At 37.2% G+C, this 8,579-nt stretch overlaps 1 protein-coding gene and 3 non-coding genes across 10 annotated transcripts in view; 3 read left to right on the top strand and 1 right to left on the bottom strand.

Moving 5' to 3' along the window:
* The window catches only part of LOC122077174, a 7,105-nt gene extending 5,739 nt beyond the window's left edge, over positions 1-1,366 (bottom strand). For 6 of the 7 annotated variants that reach the window (XM_042643019.1, XM_042643018.1, XM_042643016.1 and 3 more), the window contains exon 1: positions 1,217-1,366. The gene's annotated coding sequence lies outside the window, so the exon portion shown is untranslated. Of the gene's footprint in view, positions 1-1,027; positions 1,127-1,216 lie in introns of all 7 variants that reach the window. The other variant, XM_042643017.1, reaches the window with a different exon arrangement.
* Positions 1,367-3,629: 2,263 nt separating this feature from the next.
* Positions 3,630-3,715, top strand: LOC122077633. The gene has a single exon (XR_006139880.1). It is a non-coding gene; the product is annotated as a small nucleolar RNA R44/J54/Z268 family (small nucleolar RNA).
* Positions 3,716-3,883: 168 nt separating this feature from the next.
* On the top strand, positions 3,884-3,953 carry LOC122077631. Its single transcript, XR_006139878.1, has one exon. It is a non-coding gene; the product is annotated as a small nucleolar RNA Z267 (small nucleolar RNA).
* Positions 3,954-4,068: 115 nt separating this feature from the next.
* LOC122077635 lies at positions 4,069-4,152 on the top strand. Its single transcript, XR_006139882.1, has one exon. It is a non-coding gene; the product is annotated as a small nucleolar RNA R44/J54/Z268 family (small nucleolar RNA).
* The last annotated feature ends 4,427 nt before the right edge of the window (positions 4,153-8,579 follow it).

Raw genomic sequence — 8,579 nt, forward strand, 5'->3', positions numbered from 1 at the left:
AAAAAAAAAAAAAAATTGCTCCAATTGAAGGGGGTAAAATATAATCCGTAAAAACATAAACCGAAAAAACCCAAACCAATATCATCCTTAGTTAAATATACTGACGTTTGTTGTTACTTATTCCATAAATCTTGCTGATCTCCACTGTTTTGACATGGAACATTGATAGATTCAACATGCAGTGACATTAATGGCACCTTCTCATTCAATTTCTGTTTGCATAATTCCTCAACATACTTTCTTCCATGGATAATTTGAGGCATGAAGTGTACTGGTTATACGTTTTAGCTGTGATCGCAAGGGAATTTAAATTAAGCACCTAGACAAGGCAGTTATCCAATACTAAATGATGGATCCTTCAGCAAATATTGAGGGGGGGGGGGAATATTGCCTAGCGTTTCATGAGATCATGTAGATAACTGGAGAACACCTAGATATCTCTTGCTAAACTACATGCATCAAAGATAAATAATTACGACTAAACTCATGATGTATTGATGTCTACCCAGTAATACAAAAGTTTGAAATAATATATACATGCTAATAACTAAGACAAAATCCAAGCAAGGAAATGTGTGACTTATTACTTGCTTCCAGTATTTAACCTAAATCATTTCCTCTTCTTTTTTTTTTTGGAGGGGACTGGGGAGGGGTGAGGGGGAAGCCAAATGTTGAAGTTCTGAGCTACCAAACCAAGCAACCACTAGGTGATGGTTATGGTGTAACAGACATTCACCAATTCGCTGTCCCTGGTAATGTCCAATAATACTAATCAACAGCTAGGCTTCTTATTCTAAGGAAAAGTTCTGAATTATGCCAAGTACTATCTCTACCATCGACAAATTAACCAGCAAATAAATACAAGCTCAAGAACGTAGTGAATTAGTTTGCAGTCACAAATTGCAGGAAATTTCAGTCTCTCTTTCGTATTTTCAATCTCTTCGTAATCAAGATAAATTAAAAAATAAAAATAAAGAAGAAGAAGAAGAATTAAGAAAAACACAAACAAGAGGAAGATTCCACAGACCAAGAGACAAGCATTCGGATTAGAAGAAGAAGAGAGAAGCAAATCCAAACCCTTGGTACCGAAACCAATCCATGTCAAGGGAGAAACGGATGAAGCAATCTAATCGACATATAAACATTCACTTTAGTTATCGCAGATTCGCAGGATAGGATAAACTTCGATAGGAAAAAGGGAGAAGAAGCTAAGTACCTCGAAGTGGTTTCTGTGTCTTTCCCTCCGTTGGTAACACCAGTCTCTGATTCTGAGAGGGAATAGGAACGAAGAGCTGCCACGGTGTCTCATTATTTATACGTGTAGAAGAGCGTTACAATAGACAGGAGGGTCTAGGGAGAGAAAGAAAGGACGGTAATTGAAGAGAGAGAGAGAGAGAGGGAATAATCCTATACGACCGTGAACACCATTTGGGGAGGGAGGGAAGGCAATGGGAATGTTATCCGGTGCCTGGTGGGGCCATCTCTTTTTCTATGGGAGTAATCTTGCGTTTGAGGTACGGGACCATATGCTGTGTGGGTCCCACCCTCGGATTTTGTGTTCTTATATCGTCATTCATATTCACATGTACGTTACAACTTACAACTCGTGACGAGGACTTTCGAGCGACAACTGGAAAGTTCAGTTTGACTCTATCACGCGATGTAGCCGTTGAGACTTGAGCGTGAGCCAGAGGATGCCGACATTAATACTTCTGGCATTTTCCAGGAAGAAGAAAAAGAACCGCCTAGTAGAAGTCTAGATTAGACTTGGGTGGCCTGAGTTGAAACCTCAGAACCAAATCGAGATAACTATTGTACGGGTTCTTTGATATATAGGTATAGATGGAGGTGGGTGAGTTTCAATTTTTTGAGCTGAAAGTGAGAGTATAGTGGAAATTCACTGGTTGAGCGAATACAAATATTCAACTTGATTGATATTTGAAAATTTCAAAAATCCTGAATTTATTGTCCTCCCTTGGAGGATATTCTAAATTTTGTACTTACAGTTTTCTTCTTTTTGATGTTTGAGGCCTCTCTCTCTCTCTCTCTCTAGGTTGTTCGCACCGCGTACTTGTAGCAGTACAACTTTGTGCTTTTAAGACAAATTTACCAACGGTGTATTTATCTTTGGCTATGTTATCTCATTCGCAATGATCGGGTTTAGGTGATTAGAGGCTGAGGAAAGTCGGGACCGAAACAGTCAAAAAACATGAGGATATCATGTCCGATAAGGGTTTGAACTCATAATCTGTTGGCAAACCCGTTTTGATGAATGAGTTGAGTTCCATTAACAAACTATACTGAAAAAAGAGAAATGTAAGAGTGACTTTGTGATTTTTTTAGAATGGTTTAGGGCTTTAGAGAGTGCAATCGGAAGGAAGGAAGAGAGATAGGTCATCAGCAAGTGTTGTTGACGAAGGGAAGGTGGGTGGGGTTGCCGGAGGGTTGGGTGGGGTGGTTACAGAGAGAAGGTGGTTGGAGAAGGGGGCAAGTGGAGAAAATTAGGAGTAAAAATGGTAAAATAAAACGTTAGTTGAGTGAAAGTTACATATTTAGATAGTTTTGTAAACCCAAAACTACATAATATAACAATGAGAAACCCAAACATGCGTAATCAGGTAGTTTTCTTTGGTAAAACCCACATTATCTTTGAATTGTGTGATCCATTTTGAGAAAATAACTAAACATCGCCATTGATAGTGTAATAGCCTACCTGACCGCGTTCGTATTGGACCTGGGATGGCTAGCCGCTAGCCACATGATCGCAGGGACTTGCAGCCCCAAAGTGAATCCTATTAGAGAACATTAAACCCAAGGGCATGAGTGAGAGAGAGAGAGAGAGGGTGGGTGCGGAGGGAAAGCCTAAGTTGTATTAGTGTTGGAGAGGAAAGAGAGGGATTTAGTATAGTGAAACTTTGAAAGTGATTTTACAAAATTTACCCTTCCAGTCCAACTCGGCAAGATATCATAGAGGGTAAATAAGTCATAGTGAAGTGAAATGCTTCACTGGGCATAATGACGCGAAATCCCATATATGAGCTCAGAAAATATCATGTGGGTCGAGCTTTTGGGCCTGGGTCGAGTCCTAAATATGGGCCTTTAATAAAACCTAGGATTTGAGCCCGAAACAGAGCCGAATCCAGAGTGGCAAAAAATCCGATCGATAACTCTCTTGCTTTGCTCGTTTGCCCTAGCTTGTTGGTTCCAGAATCCCCTTGGCCCTTCACATCTCTCTATAAATATAAGAATGTCAAAGTCGTATTCCCACTCAAACCCTAGCCCCAACATCGAACATCTAGCTTCGTGTTTCCGTTACTTGTTCAGCAAATCTGAATCTATTCCTTTCGTGATTTCTTTGCTGCGAAGGGGCTGATCACTTCTGGGATACGCTAAATCTGCTTTCTTGGTTTATTATTCTCAAATGCAATTCAGATCTATCTTTTGTAGGGTTTCTGGGAAGTAGCAATTCAGATTCGAGGGTTTGGGTTTCATGTGTTTACGCTTATCGTTTCGAGCTTTGGTTAATACTAATCTCACTTTGTTTTGTGAGTAACTTATAGTTCTGTTTCTATCTCTGGTGTTTTGGTTTGGTTTGGTTTGGTTTGGTTTTGCTGGTTGATGAAAAGCAGAGAGCAGGTGATGACAGAACAGACAGGGACATCAGTACTCCTATGGAGGATGTTGACTTTTGTCTTGGGAATCTCTCTGATGCTCATTGTTCTGTTTTCCTGTACCTTTGAATTGTTGATTTGTAATTCCATTAGATCATGATTTGTCATCTTCAACTCAATCCATGTTCTGGTTTTTTTTTGCATTTCTATTGATTCTTTCATGGTTTTCTTTGGTAGAAACTGTATTGTAGCCATCTGTATTCCTTGAGACATGAGTGCCTATGATGGGTTTAAATATACAATGAGGAACTACTATGAATATAATTTAATCTGAGGCACTTAATTTTGTCTCTCTTACCTTCAGAGTTATTTAATTATTTCACTATCAATTGTGGCTCAACAATTAATTGTTATTTTTCTATTCAAGGTAGTTAATTGTTGTTTTGTGTATTTAGTATGTGCAAGTGATGATTAGATAGACAGGGATATTTGACTCCATTGGAGTATGATGACTTGTCTTTGGGAATCTCTCTGATGCATCAAATATAATGATTTTTGGGTGTTATAATTCTCCTTCCTCTTTTCTCCTGTACACTATTCCAGTCCCCAGCCAGCCAATCTTATTTTTATTTTTATTTTTTTGTATTTGCAAGTAAGCCAATGATGCATATATGCACGTATTATCAGAATAAAAATATGATGATTATACGTAATTGTCACTACCGCTGAGGCTATCTTTCAATTTAGACAACATTTTTTTTTTGGGGGGGGTGTGATGTGGAACTAGACTATTTTCTCTGTTATCCGAGACTGAAGTAATTTTGCTTTCTTTGATTTCAATATTTTAGTATGTTTTATTTTTAATTTTCAAGGTTGAAGTGTTTGAATCTTCTTTTATTCTATATGAGTTTAGCATTCTCATTCAGGTTGCCCATGATGCATGTATGGGGAGGGGAGGGGAGGGGAGGGGAGTATTGTCACATAGGATCTTAGTGAGACAGTGTTATCCTATTACTATTATCAGATAAGAATGATTAGATAATAGTTGTCGGGCAATTTTTTCTTTTTCTGATTCGAAAAGCAAAACATACAAAACAGAGTTATTAAATAGTGTTTTTTAACCTAATTTTTCCTACCATTGTCTATTGGTTACTTGTTTCACCATATTAACCACAGGATCATTAGTATGAGCACAAAAAATGGGCTTGAACAGCTAATGTTCCAATTCAATTCTGAGAGAAAGGGTTGCCTATGACCAAAGCAAAAAATTGTGACGTTGTATTTGAGATCTCTAGTCCATCCGAATCTGTCCATATACGTTCCACCTTTCGTCCTTGACTATTGTGAAAGCCCAAACAAAACCCCCTGCGTAGCTGCTTCGGTACTCTCTCTTGTCATGACATAAATGACAAGAAAGAATAAGCATTTATCTTTAGAGAAAGAGAGCACTTTTTCAGTCGGATATATGTAGAGGCTTGATAGATGAGAAAAAGTGTGTTCTAGTAAAGGCTGTCGTACCTATGGGTTCAAATTCTGTTACCTGCATATTGTTAGTCACTGGCCCATTTGTTTTGGTAGTTCAGAAGTTTACTTGGTTAAATATGTAAACTGGATATGGGGATTTGAATGCCATGTTAACCGAATTCCTTTCTATCCTCTGTTATGTTGAAAGTGTTGAAAAAGAGTTCCAAATCCTTCTTTGCAAGGTTACAGGAATTAAAAAAAATACATTAAACACTTATTTGCTTGTGATCAATTCTGTGATTCACCCCCTTTGCTGAACTCTGTACTATGTTGTAACCTTAGGACATGGTTTGAGGAATTGAATATGATGGATGGGGTGAAGTGGAAGGGAGGAGTGACAGAGGGGGAGAGAGAGAGGATGTAGGTTGTGGTGCAAATGAGAACCAAGAGTTGCAGAGAGGTATTTTGTTATATAACATTGGGGCCTTTAGTGCATTATCAATTAGAGGGACAGAATAAAAATTTGGACTGATAAAGCAGATGGTCTTCGGGCTTCGACAACCTGAGTAACACTCTTCAGTGTCATCTCTTTACCATCTTTCGTATGGATCTGCGGATTAGCTAGCTGGTGGAGAGCAGAATAGATTTTACCCATGTGATTGAACACGAATTTAGCCCTAATTTGAGCTCCAACTCTGGGTCTTCTGACAGCCATGGCGACAGAGAGGAGAATAAAGTGGGGGCTGGTGTTGGAGAGGAGAATAAAGTGGGTTCAATTTTAACGCAATGGAAATCTTGCAAGCAAAGGACTAAGAAAAGACGATCCATCAGCAAAAGATTCTATGTGATCAAAACATTTAATGAACATAGAAAACAGGAAAGAAATCAAGATTCAATATATTTATGATCGATTTAAATGAAAATTTTGCGAATCAACCATAATCAGAAATGGGTTAATAGATTCTGTAAATCACGTGCAGCAGACATAAGTGTGGGCTTTACTCCAATGGATTAAGGATAAACCCAATAGGAGCTTGACATCATTATCAAGGGTTAGGTAACGATGTGAGAATTTGTAACCGAAACCATTTATTGAAATCAAACTGATCCATTTACACCGAAATCGTAAAATAGTTTGGTAAATGGTGTGGTTATGGTTACAAGTATTAGTCCAATTAGCTAAACGGGTCGGGTCGGTTTTAATCGTGAAACCTGTTGGTTTCAAACTGAATTAAAATCATTTAAACCGATCCGATTAATCCATATAATAATTAAATAAAGTAGGGGTTGTAATCCGTATAACAATCAACAATTAAATTAAGTGTCCATATTGCTTTGGTATGATTTATTGCAATTCAGTTCAAGTTTAGGCTTTAAATCATTTGTTATCATAGATGGGGTGTTTTGGCTGAACCACTGTCATTTTAATATTTTATGATCTAGAAGGCTAGATTTGGATGCTGTATGATATTAATTCTATATGTTTGAGACCGGCCATGCAAAGAAATAGCACTAGATTATCAAATTAAGACATACCATCGTTAATATAGAATCTCTTATTTGTGGTTGTCAATTATTTTTGGATAAGCTTATGATCTTCAGTTTAAAGATGGTTGCAAGTTATAACAAATTGATTGTTAACCGTTTTACAAACTGTATGGAATAAATCAAAATCGAAACCGTTTAAAATCGTGAAATCGATACTGTTTAGAAATCGTGGAAACTGAAACCGTTTAGAAATCGTGGAAACTAAAACCGTTTACTAAACGGTCACGGTTTCAGAAAGTGGAACCGTTTACTAAATGGTGCGGTTATGATTTTAGTCAAATAAATGTGAATCGAATCGATTTGCATTGTTTAAATCGAAACCGAATCGATTAACACCCTTAGGATCAGGGATCACCATGGGAGACCAACCTGTGCAGCTTCAGAGCTTGCATATTTTGACGGTGTGTTAGTGGGGAAGCAATGGTAATGCGTAGCGATCTCCTCTAAGCCATCGATGACTATCTGGATAGGATTGCGATGAAGTTGGACAGGAATGACTTGATTTCTTATATCACCAAGTCCATTCTTGACAAGATTCCCCCCTTTTTTTTTTAATCAGAAGAAAAGAAAATTTATTAACTACTAAAATAAGTGTCTATGAAGATGTTAGGATCCCTAATTAGTGTTTATAGCCCTGCGGGCTAAGGCTTTGACCAAGAAAACTAGGTCATTGTTGCTTTTGTAACAAAACTTTGGTTTAAACAAAACATCTGCAGTTTCCAAGAAGAGTGGTATTGCGTTTCATGGTCATAAGTTTGTGTTGTCAGCAGACATAAGATTCTCCACTCCCTTGCATCACTCCAGATTTCATCTATCTCTCATCTTTTTTCTCTAGCTTGGTTCATCCCATATAGTAGGCTCCTTGCTGTCGCCTCAAGATGCTTGTCTGTTATCATATAATTAGCATAAAGTAAGATATACTTCCCTTCTGTTGTAAGTGAAATAGCCCAACTAGAAACGTTTTTGGTGTTATCAATGATCTTTAGTCCTTTCTATTGTAAATGATTTTTTCCACCTATCTTCATATCTCTAGGAATGTTCCTTTCAACCATATTCTAGAAAAGAACTCTTATATTTTTTGGTATTAAATATTTCTATTCATTAGGAGAAGGCATGAAAGCCCGAAACTCAAGAGTTCCTCTAGATAGCGAGGCAATCAAAAAACCCATTTGAGGTTGAGACAGGGTCCATTTTGTAAAAGAGTGGGCCACCCCATTAATATCCCTGGTGATGTGAACAAGAATACACACTGATGGTTGCAAGGGGAATTTAAAGGGAAGGGAAGTAAAATTTTCATACTTAAAAAAGAAATGCTTGTGATAATTACCCATGTGATCCAATATGATAATATAAACTAGTTAATTTTTTTAACCATATTTAATAATGATACAATTTACACGTAATTTTTATTTTACATATTATAATAACAAAGGGTTTTGGATGTAAAGTGAAACGAAATTTTATAACCAAATATGAAATGATTTGAAGTTAATGTTATAATCACAAGAGGTAATGATTACATATATTTCTTTTTTAAAGTATGAAAATTTTAATTCCTTTCCCTTTAATTCTTCTTACAACCAAACATAATCTAAAAAAAAAAAAAAATGAAGAAGTGGGGTCTTACAAATTACAGTCTTTTCTTGTTGGTAAGAGCTTAATTCAAATCAAGTAAAATGTGCTTAACTTCCTACCCAATAGAAAAAAACGTGCTTATGTTCATGGCCTCATTGGTTTATTGTAGTGGTGGGGCCTGTGGGGTGTAAAGTAGGGGCTGCTGCCTGCTGGTTGCGGAGGAAAGTGTAGGTTCAAAGTTCAGCTCATGTTGGTCATCGTCATGGACGGGTTGAGGAACATTTCTGCATTAGTCACACGATTTTCATTTTTTTTTTCTCTTGTGACTTCTAAGAATTAGAAGTTCTTCAAACTGTTTGTTGATCAATATGAGAGATATGG

Source organism: Macadamia integrifolia, chromosome 4 (assembly GCF_013358625.1).
Source record: "Macadamia integrifolia cultivar HAES 741 chromosome 4, SCU_Mint_v3, whole genome shotgun sequence".
Taxonomy (NCBI): Eukaryota; Viridiplantae; Streptophyta; class Magnoliopsida; order Proteales; family Proteaceae; genus Macadamia; species Macadamia integrifolia.